We start from the raw sequence: 16,673 nt of genomic DNA on the forward strand, positions 1-16,673 counted from the left end.
CGAATCCATCAATATGCTCTGTTGGCTCCATCTTCAAAAACTTTTCCAGAATTCAACCAATTCTCAGTTATCATCTTGATCTAAGCCATTATCAGCTATATCCTGAATTATTGAAAAAGTCTCTTAACTGACCTCCCTGCTTCCTCTCCTGTCCCAGTAGAGTGCATTCTATTCTGACCAGAGCAATAAAGTACCTCAAAGATAAGGGGCTTCCTTTAACACTCCACTTAGAATTCCACGCCCCTTCTCCTTTATTTCCTTGACTGTTTGTTACCCATAACACTCACTATCATATAATCTACTATATATTTTCTTTACATATTTTGTTTATTTTCTGTTGCTTCCAACAGGAACCTCATCTCCATTACAGCAGGGACTTTGTCTACTTCTCCATTATTGTAAACACAGTGTCTATAACTTTGCCTATCACAGAGTAGGTGTTCAGTAATATATAGATGGGTAAATGCATTGTTTATAAATAAGTTTTATAGCTATTTGGACACATGTATTTTCTTTTCTTTTGGATCCTGAACAGTGGTTCTGTGTCTAAATGTTCCTTGTAATCTCAAACTCCCAAAACTGTATCTTGTTCATAACTTGGTGTTCAATAAATACTTGTCAAATGAATAGAATGAATGTGCCTATAAAACACCATTCTAGAAAATGAATCAGTTATATGTATACATATATACCCATATCCCCTTCTTCTTGACCCTCCGTCCCACCCTCCCTATTCCACCCCTCTAGGTTGTCACAGAGCATTGAGTTGATCTCTCTGTTCTATGCAGCAGCTCCCATAGCCATCCATTTTATACTTGGTACTTTATATATGTTAATGCTACTCTCTTACTTCGTCCCAGCTTCCCCTTTCCCCCAGGGCCTCATGTCCATTCTCTGTGTCTGCATCTTTATTCCTGCCTTGCCACTAGGTTCATCAGTACCGTTTTTTTTAGATTCCATATATATGCATTAGCATATGGTATTTGTTTTTCTCTTTCTGACTTATGTCACTCTATATGACAGACTCTAGGTCCATCCACCTCACTACAAATAATTTCATTCCTTTTTATGGCTGAGTAATATTCCATTGTATATATGTGCCACATCTTCTTTATCCATTCATCTGTCGATGGACATTTAGGTTGCTTCCATGTCCTGGCTATTGTAAATAGTGCTGCAATGAACATTGTGGTACATGACTCTTCTTGAATTATGGTTTTCTCAGGGTATATACTCAGTAGTGGGATTGCTCGATCATATAGTAGTTCTATTTTTAGTTTTTTAAGGAACCTCCCTACTGTTCTCCATAGTGGCTGGATGAATTTACATTCCCACCAACAGTGTGGGAGTGTTCCCCTTTTCTCCACACACTCTCCAGCATTTACTGGTTTCTAGATATTTTGATAATGGCTATTCTGACTGGTATGAGGTGATCCTCATTGTGATTTTGATTTGCATTTCTCTAATTATTAGTGATGTTGAGCATCTTTTCATGTGTTTGTTAGCCATTTGTATGTCTTCTTTGGAGAAATGTCTATTTAGGTCTTCCGCCCATTTTTGGACTGGGTTGTTTGTTTTTTAAATATTGAGCTGTGTGAGCTGCCTGTATATTTTGGAGATTAATCCTTTGTCGATTGCTTCATTTGCAAATATTTTCTCCCATTCTGAGGGTTGTCTTTTTGTCTTATTTATGGTTTCCTTTGCTGTGCAAAAACTTTTAAGTTTCATTAGGTCCCATTTGTTTATTCTTGTTTTTATTTTCATTTCTCTTGGAGGTAGGTCAAAAAGGATCTTGCTGTGATTTATGTCATAGAGTGTTCTGCCTTCCTCCAAGAGTTTTATAGTGTCTGGCCTTACATTAAGGTCTTTAATCCATTTTGAGTTGATTTTTGTGTGCACTGTTAAGGAGTGTTCTAAATTCATTCTTTTACATGTAGCTGTCCAGTTTTCCCAGCACCACTTATTGAAGTGGCTGTCTTTTCTTCATTGTATATTCTTGCCTCCTTTATCAAAAATAAGGTGACCATATGTGTGTGGGTTATCTCTGGGCTTTCTGTCCTGTTCCATTGATCTATACTTCTATTTTTGTGCCAGTACCATATTGTCTTGCTTACTGTAGCTTTCTAGTATAGTCTGAAGTCAGGGACCCTGATTCATCCAGCTCTGTTTTTCTTTCTCAAGATTGCTTTGGCTATTCGTGGTTTTTTTGTGTTTCCATACAAACTGTAAAATTTCTTGTTCTAGTTCTGTGAAAAATGCCATTGGTAATTTGATAGGGATTGCTTTGAATCTGTAGATTGCTTTGGGTAGTATAGTCATTTTCATAATGTTGATTCTTCCAAACCAAGAACATGGTATATCTCTTCATCTGTTTGTATCATCTTTGATTTCTTTCATCAGTGTCTTATAGTCTTGTGCATACAGGTTTTTTGTCCCCTTAGGTAGGTTTATTCCTAGGTATTTTATTCTTTTTGTTGCAATGGTAAATGGGACTGTTTCCTTAATTTCTCTTTCTGATTTTTCATTGTTAGTTTATAGGAATGCAAGAGATTTCTGTGCATTCATTTGTATCCTGCTACTTTATCAAATTCATTGATTAGCTCTAGTAGTTTTCTGGTGGTATCTTTAGGATTTTCTATGTATAGTATCATGCCATCTGCAAAAAGTGACAGTTTTACTTCTTCTTTTCTGATTTGGATTCGTTTTCTTTTTCTTCTCTAACTGCAGTGACTAAAGCTTCCAAAACTGTGCTGCATAATAGTGGTAAGAGTGGGTAATCCTGTCTTGTTCCTGTTATTAGAGGAAATGTTTTCAACTTTTCACCACTGAGAATTATGTTGGCTGTTGGTTTGTCATATATGGCCTCTACTATGTTGAGGTATGTTCCCTCTATGCCCACTTTCTGGAAAGTTTTTATCATAAATATGTGTGAAATTTTGTCAGAAGCCTTTTCGGAATATATTGAGATTATCATATGGTTTTTATCCTTCAATTTGTTAATATGGTGTATCACATTGATTTGCATATATCAAAGAATCCTTGCATTCCTGGGATAAACCCCACTTGATCATGGCGTATGAACCTTTTAATGTGCTCTTTGATTCTGTTTGCTAGTATTTTGTTGAGAATTTTTGCATCTATGTTTATCAGTGATATTGGCCTGTAGTTTTCTTTTTTAGTGACATCTTTGTCTGGTTTTGGTATCAAGGTGATGGTGACCTCGTAGAATGAGTTTGGGAGGGTTCCTCCCTCTGCTATATTTTGGAAGAGTTTGAAAAGGATAGGTGTTAGCTCTTCTCAAAATGTTTGATAGAATTCATCTGTGAAGCCATCTGGTCCTGGGCTTTTGTTTGTTGGAAGATTTTTAATCACAGTTTCAATTTCATTACTTGTGATTGGTCTGTTCATATTTTCTGTTTTTCCTGGTTCAATCTTGGAAGGTTGTATTTTTCTAAGAATTTGTCCAGTTCTTCCAGGTTGTCCATTTTATTGGCTTATAGTTGCTTGTAGTAATCTCTCATGATCCTTTGTATTTCTGTGGTGTCAGTTGTTACTTCTTTTTTATTTCTAATTCTGTTGATCTGAGTCTTCTCCCTTTTTTTCTTGACGAGTCTGGCTAATGGTTTATCAACTTTGTTTATCTTCTCAAAGAACCAGCTTTTAGTTTTATTGATCTTTACTATTTTTTCTTTCATTTCTTTTTCATTTATTTTTGATCTGATCTTTATGATTTCTTTCCTTCTGTTAACTTTGTGGAGGTTTTTCTTTCTTCTTTCTCTAATTGCTTTAAGTGTATGGTTAGGTTGTTTATTTGAGATGTTTCTTGTTTCTTGAGGTAGGATTGTATTGCTATAAACTTCCCTCTTAGAACTGTTTTTGCTGCATCCCATAGGTTTTGGGTCATCATGTTTTCATTGTCATTTGTTTCTAGGTATTTTTTGATTTCCTCTTTGATGTCTTCAGTGATCTCTTGAGCGTTTATTAGCATATTGTTTAGCCTTCATTAGTTTGTATTTTTTTACAGTTTTTTTCCTGTAATTTATATCTAGTTTCATAGTGTTGTGGTCAGAAAAGATGCTTGATATGATTTCAATTTTCTTAAATTTACCAAGGCTTGATTTGTGACCCAAGACATGATTTATCCTGGAGAATGTTCCATGTTAACTTGAGAAGAAAGTGTATTCTTTTGTTTTTTGATGGAATGTCCTATAGATATCAATTAAGTCCATCTGGTCTAATATGTCATTTAAAGCTTGTGTTTCCTTATTTTTTTTCTGTTTGGATGATCCCTCCATTGGTGTAAGTGGGGTGTTAAAGTCCCCTACTATTATTGTGTTATTGTCATTTCCCTTTTTATGGCTGTTAGCATTGACCTTATGTATTGACGTGCTCCTATGTTGGGTGCATATATATTTATAAATGTTATATCTTCTTCTTGGATTGATCCGTTGATCATTATGTAGTGTGCTTCTTTGTCTCTTGTAGTAGTCTTTAAAGTCTATTTTATCTGATATGAGTATTGCTACTCCAGCTTTCTTTGATTTCCATTTGCATGGAATATATTTTTCCATCCTCTCACTTTCAGTCTGTATGTGTCCATAGGTCTGAAGTGGGTCACTTGTAGACAGTTTCTATATGGGTATTGTTTTTGTATCCATTCAGCCGGTCTGTGTCTTCTGCACATTAGCAAAAGACAGCTTTTAATACATTTACATTTAAGGTAATTATTGATATGTTTGTTCCTATTACCATTTTCTTAATTGTTTTGAGTTTGCTTTAGTAGAACTTTTACTTCTCTTGTGTTTCCTGCCTAGAGAAGTTCCTTTAGCATTTGTTGTGAAGCTGGTTTGGTGGTGCTGAATTCTCTTAACTTTTGCCTGTCTATAAAGCTTTTGATTTCTCCAAAAAGTCTGATGGAGATCCTTGCTGGGTAGAGTAATCTTGGTTGCAGGATTTTTCCCTTTCATCACTTTAAATGTATCCTGACACTCCCTTCTGGCCTGCAGAGCTTCTGCTGAAAGATCAGCTGTTAACCTTATGGGGATTCCCTTTATATTATTTGCTGCTTTTCCCTTGCTGCTTTTAATATTTTTTCTTTGTGTTTAATTTTTGTTAGTTTGATTAATATGTGTGTCCATTTGTTTCTCTTTGGGTGTATCCTCTATGGGACTCTCTGTGCTTCCTGGACTTGATTGACTCTTTCCTTTCCTGTGTTCAGGATGTTTCAACTATAATCTCTTCAAATATTTTCTCAGACCCTTTCTATGTTTCTTCTTCTTCTGGGACACCTATAAGTTCAATGTTGGTGTGCTTAATGCTGTCCCAGAGGTATCTGAGACTGTCCTCCATCTTTTCATTCTTTTTTCTTTATTCTGCTCTGCAGCAGTTATTTCCACCATTCTATCTTCCAGCTCACTTATCTGTTCTTCTGCCTCAATTATTCTGCTGTTGATTCCTTCTAGAGTATTTTTAATGTAAGTTATTGTCTTGTTCATTATTGTTTGTTTGTTCTTTACTTCTTCTAGGTCCTTGTTAAATGTTTCTTGTATTTTCTATATTCTATTTCCAGGATTTTGGATCATCATTACTCTGAATTCTTTTTCAGGTAGTTTGCCTATTTCCTTTTCATTGATTTGGTCTTCAGCGTTTTTACCTTGCTCCTTTGCCTGCAAGATTTTTCTGTGTCTTGTCATTTTGTCTAATTTACAGTATTTGAGGTCTCCTTTCCCTAAGCTGAAGGGTCATAATTCCTTTTGCTTCTGTTCTCTGTCCCCAGAGGTGAGGTTTTTCCAATGTTGTGCGTAAGCTTCCTTGTAGGAGGGACTGGTACCTGCATTCTGGTGAGTGGAGCTGAGTCTTTTCCCTCTGATGGGCAAGGCCATGTCAGTTGGTGTGTTTTGTGGTGTCTGTGAGCTTACTGTAACTTTAGGTAGTCTGTGTGCTGATGGGTGAGTTTGTGTTCCTGTCTTGGTTGTTGTTTGGTATGAAAAGTCCAGTGGACTGCAGGTGCTGCAGGCAGTTGGGTGGAGCTGGGTCTTGGGTTGAGATAGAGCCCTCTGTGAGACCTCTCGGTGATTAATCTTCCCTGGGGCTGGGAATTCTGTAGTGGTCCAACATCCTGGACTCAGTGCTTCCACACCAGAGCCTCAGGACTGACTTCCAGTCGAGGAACCAAGACCCTGCAAGTCACTCATCCTGGCAATAAAGGAAATTAAAAAAAAAAAAAAAAAAGACTAACAAAACCCTAGACAAATGGTAAAAAGTAAAATCAAACAAACAAAAACAGAAACAAGGAAACATGCACACACACAAAAGAAACAGAAACAGAACCAAATAAAACAAAAAGCAAGAGAACAGCCAGACAAACAAAAGAACCTAAGAATGAGATCAAATAATTAAAAAGAAAAGTGACAAAAAATGCAAAACCAGAAAACAAAACCAAAGCAGAGTGCCAACTGGAGTGAATTAAAGAAACAAAACAAACTGACAAAAATGATATAAAAAAAAAGAAAAAGAGAGAGGGGAAAGAAGACAGAACAACAGAAAAGCAATATAGGAATAGAAATATTATATATATATATATATATATATATATATATATATATGAAAGAAAAAATAAAGACAAACAAAACCCCAGAGAAATGGTAAAAACAAAATCAAACAAACAAAAACAGAAACGAGGAAACACATGCACACTCAAAAGAAACAAAAGCAGAACCAAATAAAACAAAAAGCAAGAGAACAACCAGACAAACAGAAGAACCCAAAAATGAAATTAAACAATTAGAATCAGAACTAAGAAAAACACAAAATTTAAAAACAAAACCAAAGCAGTGTGTCAACTGAAGAATAAAGCAAGGAAAGAGGACAAACTAATAAAAATGATTAAAATAACATAAAATAAAAAGGGGAAAAAATGGAACAACAGAAAAGCAAGGTAGAAATGGAAATATAAAAATATATATATTAAAGAAAAATAATAAGAAAAAAATATGGGAAAAGAACACAGAATAACAGAAAAGCAAAGTAAAAATAGAAATATATATAAAAAATAAAAAAAAAAACATTATAAAACACAAAGATCCCAAAGACTAAATAAAAAAAATACTAACACAACAAAAACAAACAAAAACCAAAAAGAAGGCAGAACCAACAACAGAATGAATCAAAACATATTAAAATTAATATTAATAATTATTTTTCCCTGGGGTCTCAGCTGTAAGTGTCCTTGAACATGCCATGAGCCACAGCCCACCTCCACCTCCCCAAGAGGCTCTCCTCTGCCTCTGGGCTGGTCTCTGGACCTGATGAGGGCCCTGTGGGGACCACTCAGACTCTGATCTGGCCCAATTCCTGTGTGTGCTTGCCCCCAAATTCCACAGCTGGCAGGGCTAGACATTTTCATTTGTGGGGACACTCATTGTCTACTCAGATATTCCATAGATGCAGGGTCTACCTAGCTGATTGCAGGGATCTAATTTGAAGCTGGAACAGCTGATGGAAAGGCTTTCAATCTTCTTTCTTAGTCATCCCATCCCTTGGGTTCAGCTTTGGTTTTATCCCCACCTCTGTGTGTGGTCTACCCACAGGAGGCTGGTCCTGAGGCAGCCTTGGAGCTCTTGGGTCTGCCCCTGTGAGGACCAGGCACAGAGGTGGTATGACTGTTAGGGTTGCAGGAGCCCCTGTGGTGCCAAACGCACAGGGAGGCCAGTGGCCATGGTCACAAGAGATATGGCCCTAGTGAGGGACTTTGCTGGTGCCCAGTGCAAGGCACGTGAGGGCCAGCCCTGGCTGGGCTTTTTCTGGCTCCTGGCTGCTGGAGCACAAGGTCCAGCCCAAAGGGGGCTTTTTTATTGTTCATCAGCCGGTGTCAGTGTGTGGGGAGAGAGAGGCTATAATTGTGGCTTCTCCACCTACCTGTGACTCAGCAGTAGCACCTGCTTCCACGGCAGTCTGGTCTTCCTCCATAGGCATTCCCTGCTGTGGATTTCCTCTCTCCCATTCCCTCAGTACATCTCCCCACAGCCAACAGCAGTTCTCGCTCTGGGTCTGTTCTCCAATCCCTGTGCTCCAGCTCCCAGCCACCTTGCACACCTGTGAACACACGTCCCAGTCCGGGGAACGTAGGGTCGCAGTACGGATGGTCTGTGTATTTCTCACCCTGCCCCATCTGCCACAGATTGGCTGCTTCACCCTCTTCCGACAGCCTCAAATGTTTCCCTTCTTTCCCAATTGATTTCCCCATCAGAGAGGGGTTTTCCCCGAATTCTGGAATCTCTCTTCTGCCTCAGCTCCCCAGCCCCAGGGTGCAGGTCCCATCCCACTTCCTCTCATCCTTCTCCCTTCTTTCTTTTGTCCTACCCAGTTATGCAGGGATCTTTATAGTCCTTTCCAGTGTCCAAGGTCTTATGCTAGTGTTCACCTGGTGTTCTGTGAGAATTGTTGCATCTATAGATGTATTCCTGATGCATCCACAGAGAAAGATGAACTCCACATTCTCCTACTCCTCCTCCATCTTAACTCCCCCTCTATACTTTTGCTTATAGCTGCAACTTACATCAGGTGGTCCTCTTAAAGTTCAACTGTGGTAGCACAGTTAAACCCTAAACACATTATGTATATATAGAACATCAGAATATAACAGTAGGACCAACCACCATTATATGTGATACCCTTGTATTAAATAAGAGTTTACTCTAAGATAAGGGAAGTGATATGTTATAAATTCCCATGATATAAGTGGTAAAATTGCTACAAATTCTTGCCAAATTTTCTAGAATCTCAACAAATTTGGGTGGCCAGCATTTCATAGTATAACCAAGTGCTGATATATGGAACATGTAAACAGATGTGTAGGTTGAGATAGTGATCAAAATGTCAACAATCTTCTTGGCATCTCAACCTCCTCTCATGCTATTTTCACAATATGGGAATCCTTTCCATTATCTCTCATTCTTTTTATGTGTATGGATCTTGTGGAAGAGTCAAAGAACAGTTGTTACTTTAAAATAGTGATTACATGGCTATTGCTTCTCTTTAGAGGTGCTTTTCTCTGTGTATCTGCTACATGGTCATTGGATTTTACCTCTGCATTTACATTTCTCTTACTCTGACAAGGATTTTAGTTACAAAAAGAACATATTTTAGTCATTAAGAATATAGACACAGGGCTGAAGAGCTTGGGTGTGAATCCCAAAAATCTCCTAAACATATTAAGAACTTATTAAGTGTGTAATCTTGGGGAGTTATTTGACTACTCTCTACCTTAGGTTTACAACCCTCCTAAGGTATTAAAGAAGATTCATGAGCTGATTTTTGTAAAGTCCTTAGGTACTGATGCCATAATATGTGTTATATGAGGATTTGTGATTATTATTCTATTGTAAGAAGTGTAGAATGGAGCAGGTGGGAGAAGCATACTGAGAAGATGGGGAGAGTGGCTATGAAGGTTGTCTTTTGCCCATTTCCAAGAAGACCTCACTATCATAGACCAAGATGAATGACATTTGGGAGTAGAACATACACTACTTTGGTGTCTTGAAGTTTATGGACTTCATATTCAGAAGTTGCTTTCAAAAGTGTCTTGCATTACTATGTACATATGTTCAGGGTGACAAAAAGGGAAAAAAAAATTTTAAATGAGACTTGTGGTAAAAATGGTAAAAGAGAATACATTTGTTGCTGTGAAAAAAACACAAAAGGGACTAATATAAATATAATCCACATTGTTGGTTGTTAAAATCCCCTTGTCTTCAGAGAATGAAAGAAAAAAATAAATAAATAAACAACTCATAGAGCAGCTGTAATGTTGAAAGCTTTGTGAGAAAAGGTGTCAGTGTTTTTCAATAGCTTATATCTTTCTGAAACTCTGTGTATTATTTATGTAAAAGATAAAGCATAAACTGGAGTTAGGTAGATTCAAATTGCAGTAGGAATTTCTGCCAAGCTAAGCAGCAAGAAAATTCCATAACCCTTCAATGTTCTGGCTTCATTCCATTTGAATATATTGAAAAATAAGAGATAGCCTTCGCTCATAGAAGACAGTCTCTTGGACATAAGTTGCCTTGATTGTTTAGAATAGCAGTAGCTTTAGGGAGCTTAAATGTTCCTTTTGAATTTTCATTTAAATTATTTAAACTATAAAGTTTTACATTTATTAATTTTTTACTATTATTATTATAATGTTGGCCAAATAATTATGTTTCTTTCCCTTTTGGATACTACAAGTCATCATCCTATTAACATGTTTTAATTAATCCCCTAGTGGCTTCTCTTTACCCTGGATTTCCTCCATTCTACCAGCCCCAAAGAGCCTGAAATAAAGACTTGAATGCAGGTAGTTTTTTTTGGCCTGTGACTGGGGAAAGTGAAAGGAAAGGAGGAGTGAAAGCCAAGGCAGGAGACATTCTTGAATTGAATTGATACCACCGTGTGCAAAGAGCTTGGATCCTGCCAGATATTTGAGGTGCTCTTTAGAATATGCCTCAGAATTGTCCACTCAAGGAACTGCCTTCTTATTTGTACCATGGAGTAAGGAACATTAACCCATGGGCATCTGATACTATTTATTAAAGGTTGCCCTGCAGGACATTAGCTCTCCCATAAGCCTGCATCGCACAAAGACCAAAGGTGAATGGCATGTAATGCAGGAAGCTGAAGTGCTGCCAGATTACATTTGTGCAAAACTGGTGTCTGCAGCAAAGGCTGGAGAAAAAGATGACCCATATGGATATGGGTAGAGCACAAGAGATGTCTAGCACACCTGCTCAACAGAAAGAAAGCAGGAAATGTATCATAATGCTCAAGTCATTTCATTCCGGTTTTATGCTGATCAAACTTGCTTACAAAACATGATGAGTGAAACCCCAGCTATGTTGTGTAGACCATTTTCATACTTGAGAGGTTCATCTACAAGAGGGGGGAAGATTCACATTTATTGACTATTCCATCATAAGATGAGAGCTTAATAAATATGTTGCTTTACTATTTTTTAAAGTCTTCACAAAAATTTCTCTGGGGTAGTTATCGTTTATCCCTTTCTTAAAAAGAAACCTGAGATTCAGTGAATTCAAATAACTTTTCAAAGTCCCTTAGTCACTTTGCTCATAAGTCACAGAGTACACCCCCCCTTTTTTGAGTATTGTCATACCAAAATCACCTCCTACACAGCACTGTTTGAGATGGAGAAGGTTATGTTACAATACCTCCCACAGAAAAAAAATACCACAGATTATAATAAAAGTATTGTAATGTTCATGAGCAGTTCTTTGAATTTATTTCCTTTTGCCTTGGGCAATAGTTTCTTAAGAGCTTCAGCTCTACCAATCTGTTCCTATCTATGGAGAAATATCCAAATCTCTTAGATTTAAATATTATGGTTTTACTTCAGTTCTTTTAAATATCCAGTCTCTTCATATCTTTTATTTATGAAATATCATTAACTATAAGAAAAGCAAACTTTTTCAAATACTCGCCACATAGAATATAATTTAAAAATCTAAATTTCAGGGGAAAGCCTTTTTTACAATTCTATTAAAACCTCAAAATAAAATATGATTATATTTAATTACTTTTCAGCCAAATGTTTTCTTCTTTATACAACTTTTTATAAAAGATGTATTCTCTATTTTTCCAGGTGACTATTTTATTTAAACCTTAAATTAAGAATAATATACATTTTATAATCATTGTAAAAATAATCAATCACCTTGCTTTTGTTAAAAACAAAGGGCAATTCTGTTTTAAAATTACTTAATTATCTTAAGCTCCCAAGTTTTTATAAGCTCATCAATTTTCAGCTGTTTAGGTCACCTAAGAAATATCAGAAACTGATATTTTAGTTTTTTGCTAAAAAAGAAAAACAGAACAAAAAACTGGAAACATTTCTGAGCCCCAAAATGTAACAGTCCATATTTGTTATATAACAGTCCATAAGAGTACCTATTTGACAACCCAGCTCATAAAAAATTATTTTAATAATTTAGCCTCCTCATGTCTTTTATAATGAGGATTTCAGGTTGTCACACTCCCAACTAATTTTAATTATATTACTTGGTTCTCTATTATGACAAAAGATACTGAATTCATCAAAGCATGGCAGTGACTTGGACAGCAAAATCATTAAGGTGTAATTTAATTGAAATAAGATATCACTGAGAACGCTATTTCCTGTTCCACTAAAATATTTTTTATAGCTCACTGTTATCCTTTTCTAATAAATCAGAGCCTGAGGCATAAATTTATGTGCTACTATTTTATTAGAGACTGCAACCCAAGGGAATCGGAAGTGAGAGGAAAGGAAAGAAAGGCACTGAAGTAGGGAGAACAAACAAGAGTGTGCTACCAGCTGGTCACTGCTTGGATTAGGGATGGTTTCTTGATCTATCTGCCAAGAAACCATATGAAGTTTTGTCTCTCAGGACAGTTGTGGTGGGATGGAGGATGTTATGGAGTGAACATATTCTCCCAAAATTTATACAGTAAAACTGTATGCCCCAATGTGATAGCATCAGAGGTGGGACTTTGGGAGGTAATTGGGATTAGAAGAGATCACCAGGGTGAAGTCTCCATGATGGGATTAGTGCCTTTATAGGAGTCACAGGAGAGTTTGCTTCCTCATTTATGAGCTCTGTCATGTGAGGACACAGGAGAAGTCAGCAGTCTGTAACCAAGAAGAGGGGTCTCACCAGAACCCAACCATGTTGGCACCCTGATCTTAGACTGCCAGCCTCCAGAATTTTGAGAAATAAATGTTTGTTGATTATCAGTCACCCAGTTTATGGTATTTCTATTATGGCAACCTAAATGGGCAAAAAGAGGAAATAAAAATATAGCGTATGGTTTCCCACATTTGGTTGGTCAGAGTCCCCTTCTGGGCATTACTTCCCCAGCACTTCAGGCAGAAGGGGGACGGGAAGATTTGAAGTGCCCACAGGGTAAGAGGCCTAAGAGTCAAGTCATTAGTCTGTCCCTGTGGCAAGAGCTGGAAAAGCACCTCAGATTTGGTCTCCACTGTAGAGGCTTAGAGGAAACAAGTGGGTAAAAGTCAGAGGAGGCTGAGTGGGTCTAGGTGTACAATGAGGTCACTGATATGGTCAGTAAAGAACTACATGGCATATCACTGTCTTAGCTGAAGTAAATCAAACCCATTTGGTTAGTTTTTGTAAAAATCTCCCCTTCATAAAAGTCAGTCTAATAATTATGTCTAAATTTAAAAGGCCCTGAATCTTTGATCTTAAGAAAAATAACTTTGTCCCACAAAAATAAATAATTCTCTCTCTCTCCCACAAAAGAAATAACTTCACCAAAAAGTCAACACATTGCAGTACTTGTTAGTTGTATGTATATTTGTAGAACAATCTTTTGGAAAAATAAGAAATGATTTGAAGACAGATTAGAGGCATCTATACAGATGATTAATGATCTAGAAAAGATAGGAAAAATAAAGTCTTTTTATAACTAAATATAGCTACCTAAAATTAAAAAAGTCAGGTATCTCAAATAACATTATTTAAAAGGCAAACACAAAAAAATCTTTGCAACAGGTATGTGGTATGAAGTTTATTATTTGTAATGCATAAAGAACTCCTTCAATCAAATTGGAAAAATGACTTCATTAAAGAAAAAGTAGATGAAGTCTCTTAAAGATATCTAATAATAACAACTAACCTTTATTGATCACTTAGTAAGTTCCCTTTCATGTTCTAACTATTTTATGTGTATCAAAGATTTTGATCATCTCAATAACCCCACAAGGTAGATTTAATTTTTTCTCCCTGTATTATAAGAAAAACAACAACAACAACAACAAAATAAACCTCAGATGCAAAGAGACTAATTTGCTAAAAGTCAGAGAACCAGTTACAGGTAGAGCAGGGATTTGGTCTATGACATCTGGCTCCCCAGTCAAGGTCTGTAATGAATATGCTATACTGTGTCTCTGTAATTTACCTTTGGGCAGTTTACAAAGAAGATGAACTAGGGTTAATGATCAACAACAACAACAAAAGTTTAGCCTTTATCAATGCAAATTTAAACAAGACAATGCTAATTTATATTTATCAAATTGACATTTTTTTCATTAATACACTAAACATAGTAATATGTAATGGCTAGTAAAATCCATTAAATTGTTCATGTTCTATCACCTAATTGCTCTACTTTTAAGAAAAAAGAATGAGAAAATTGTCAGAAAGGGACAGAGATTTATATACCAAGATGATTTTCACAACATTATAGAAATAATCTGTAAACAACCTAAATGTCCAAAAATAGAAAGATGATTAAATAAGCTTCAATATAGCAAATTATGCCATCTTTACAAGTTATGCTTTTGACTTCTGCACAGCAAAGGAAACTATAAACAAAACAAAAAGACAACCCTTCAAATGGGAGAAAATATTTGCAAACAATGAGACTGACAAGGGATTATTCTCCAAAATATATGAACAGCTCATGCAGCTCTATGTCAAAAAAACAAACAACCCAATCACAAAATAGGCAGAAGATCTAAACAGACATTTTTCCAAAGAAGACATGATGTTCAAAAAGCACATGAAACATAACTAATTATCAGAGAAATGCAAATCAAAACTACAATGAGGTATCGCCTCACACTGGTCAGAATGGCCATCATCAAAAAATCTACAAACAATAAAGCTGGAGAGGGTGTGGAGAAAAAGGAACCTTCCTACACTGTTGGTGGGAATGTAAATTGGTACAACCGCTATGGAGAGCAGTATGGAGGTTCCTTAAAAAACTAAAAATAGAGCTACCACATGATCCAACAACCCCACTCCTGGACATATATCCGGAGAAAACCATAATCCGAAAGAATACATGCGCCCCAGTGTTCATTGCAGCACTATTTACAACAGCCAAGATATGGAATCAACCTAAATGTCCATTGACAGAGGAATGGATAAAGAAGACGTCGTACATATATACAATGGAAAATTACTCAACCATAAAAAGAATGAAATTATGCCATTTGCAGCAACATGGATGGACCTGCAGATTATCATACTAAGTGAGGTCAGTCAGACAGAGAAAGACAAATATCACATGATATCACTCATATGTGGAATCTAATTTTTAAAAAAAAGGAAAGAAACAAATGAACTTATTTACAAAACAGAAATGGACTTATAGGTATCGAAAACAAACTTCTGGTTACCAAAGGGGAAATGTGGAGGGGGGAGGGGTAAATCAGAAGAGCATACACACACTACTATATATAAGATAACCAACAAGGACCTACTGTATAGCACAGGGAACTCTACTCAATATTCTGTGATAACCTATATGAGAAAAGAGTCTAAAAAAGAATGAATATATGTACATGTATAACTGAATCGCTTTGCTATACATCCGAAACTGACACAACATTGTAAATCAACTATACATCAATAAAAAACAATAAAAAAATAAGTTAAGCTTTTGAAGAAAAACGTATGCAAACTTAAGAAACCTAAGAAAATATTCATTTTAAGTGAAATAAAGTTGTATTTATAATATCACCCAAACTTAATTAAAAATGCATATGTATTACTTGGATATTAACAATCTTTAGGGGATTCTCTTTTACAGACTTTATTTTGTATTTTTGTATTATTCTTACTTTAAAATGACAGACATTATTGAACTATTTAAAATACATGTTGTTGAACTAACCTTTAGAAAGCCTAATATCTTTAAAACAACCATACAAAGAAAGTATTCAAAATAATAAAACAAATATCTAGAGAAGCAGAATCCAAAGGGTGATGTTACTACAATGATGTCTAATATCAAATTACTTTCTCTTTGTTAACTCTTAAGAAATGGACTGTTTCAAAAATAACTCACCAAAATGTGTATGTGTATGTAAACATTGTTCACTTCAGAGTGGCTACAGAGAAAGATTATACAATTTTCCATCTCTACTGCATTTTTGTTTTAAGACAAATTTTTTATGAAGTTTATTTTTTACAATGTAATCTCTTCAATGATGACAAATTACTATGAAGTCAGGTATATTCTCTAAGTATCAGAGTAGCTGGCATGAAGCTAGACACCATGCAATAGTAATTATAATTGTAATCGTAATCCTACTTGTAATCATAATTGCGGTATTAGTAGTAGTAATGGAAATAGTAATAGTAGCTATAGTAATATCAGTAATAGTACTATAAGTGGTAATGTTGACATAACAGTTCTATGCTTTGACACTATATCATGAATAAAAATGTCTCCTGAAGTTTTCAAACATTCTGATTAAAAATGTTTAATACGAAGAAAAGACCTCAATACCCAGCATCTCAGAAAACCATTTTACTCCAAAATGGTGGAATACTGGGAATAATTGTGAAGGAAAGGGCTGGTACTTCAGCCTATCATTCTCATCTGTCACCCCCTTACCCTATCCACTCTGATAATTCTGACATTGGCTCCATTCTCTTTTGTCCTTTGGCTTTTCCCTGTATTTTCGTCTTACTTCAGAGCATACATATCTAGGTTCAGATCCTACTGCTGGTAATTATGATCTGTATGGCATTGGCCAATTTGCTGACCATTCTGAGCTATGGTTTCTCCTCTGCAAAAGGAGCACATCATGCTGACCACACATTATGAGGGTTGTATGGGATTAAATATAGGAAGTGAGATATATATATATATATATATATCTCACACGT

This window comes from Balaenoptera physalus (genome assembly GCF_965194825.1).
Source record: "Balaenoptera physalus genome assembly, chromosome: 4".
Classification (NCBI taxonomy): Eukaryota; Metazoa; Chordata; class Mammalia; order Artiodactyla; family Balaenopteridae; genus Balaenoptera; species Balaenoptera physalus.